The sequence below is a fragment of the Rhipicephalus microplus genome, chromosome 10, assembly GCF_043290135.1.
Source record: "Rhipicephalus microplus isolate Deutch F79 chromosome 10, USDA_Rmic, whole genome shotgun sequence".
NCBI lineage: Eukaryota > Metazoa > Arthropoda > Arachnida > Ixodida > Ixodidae > Rhipicephalus > Rhipicephalus microplus.
Window position 1 is genome coordinate 27,486,576 of NC_134709.1, and position 554 is coordinate 27,487,129.

A 554-nucleotide genomic window follows, 5' to 3' on the forward strand; every position below is an offset into this window, starting at 1 on the left:
TACAGGACAGTGGTCATCCTTCCCTGTATGGACAGTTTGCACGGGACATCACGGAAGCGAGACCTGTGCACCAACATGGAGACTTCGATTATGTCGAGGCAGTATAATCAGGCACGAACAAACCAGCTTCAGTGTGATAACGACGTCACTGGAACGTCACTGGGCCTCTGTGAACGAAGGAGCCTGCATGCGATGCATCGATGACACTAACCACACATCACGAACATTATTGCGTCCCACCACGTTGCTTCACAAGCGTGTCTGTTTCGGTTACGTCATCGCAAGCCATATTATTCACCAGTACGGGGCGCACGAAATCCAGCGATTATTTCGTTTTAAAATACGAAAAAAAAAGTGGATTGCGGCAGCTGTAAAATAGCGTCGCGTCGAACGCGAGTGCAGCTGTGAAAGCGTTCTGCGCGCGTTGGCATGGATTGGGCGGAGACAAGCACGTTACACGCCTTGCAGTGAAGCCGCAAGACCAGGTTACATTGTAAATTCGCTTGGCTCACCGTCAGCTTGCTGCAGGCCTGGAGTTCCGTTGAACTAAACAT